Source organism: Pinus tabuliformis, chromosome 7 (genome assembly GCF_031772625.1).
Source record: "Pinus tabuliformis cultivar Carrire ecotype Pingquan chromosome 7, CPIR1, whole genome shotgun sequence".
Lineage (NCBI taxonomy): Eukaryota > Viridiplantae > Streptophyta > Pinopsida > Pinales > Pinaceae > Pinus > Pinus tabuliformis.
In genome coordinates, this window is record NC_142293.1 from 43,829,728 (window position 1) to 43,830,514 (window position 787).

Sequence of the window (787 nt, forward strand, 5' to 3'; positions counted from 1 at the left end):
TTTTGGTAGAATTCTATAGAAACCCCCAACCTATCTATGTGCTCATGTAGCATTTCAAACATTTGGGGCTTTTCATTGTTTCTATAATTCTATTAGATTATAGAGTATAATTTGGCGTGTTTATTAAGTTTGGTCGTTTGTTTGTTACATGAATATACTATGATTGAAAGGTTGGTAAACATACCTTAAACTTTGCGTTTGAACTTTGACCTTGAAGGAGTTGGTTCCAGAGATACAGAAATATGGGTAGTCAATCCGCTTCTTCCAACGATAGTGTAACAAAGTGGACTTCGCAGCAAAACAAAGTGTTTGAGAACGCCTTGGCTATCTACGACAAAGACACTCCTGACCGTTGGCACAATGTGGCTGCTATGGTTGGTGGGAAAACCCCAGAGGAAGTGAAAAGGCATTATGAGATTCTGTTAGAGGACTTGAATCGTATCGAAGCAGACCAGATTCCTTTCCCCGACTACAAATCTCCGGGGTCTAGCAACCGCAGTAATTCTGTCGAAGAGGGGCGCAGGCAAGCATAAAATACCTTAGTTCTTACCAGCTCGTAAACTTCGATTATTAGATAGTGAGTTCTCTAAAGTTCGATTATATGAAATGGTTAGTTTGCATTACCCCCACAGTGATTTTTCGTTTTGGTTTCGAAGAGATAATTATCTCTTTGGCTCGGGCATGTCTGAATTATCACTATTTCAGTTTGATATGCAGCTTCACGTTTAGCTAGTATTTTAATTTACCTCAAAAAGTATTTTCAAAGTTTCGGAAGAGACAAAGAAAG

The 787-nt window shown here is 38.8% G+C and overlaps 1 pseudogene; it reads left to right on the forward strand.

Moving 5' to 3' along the window:
* Positions 1-242: 242 nt before the first annotated feature.
* On the forward strand, positions 243-533 carry LOC149245144 (protein RADIALIS-like 3 pseudogene; annotated as a pseudogene).
* Positions 534-787: the final 254 nt, after the last annotated feature.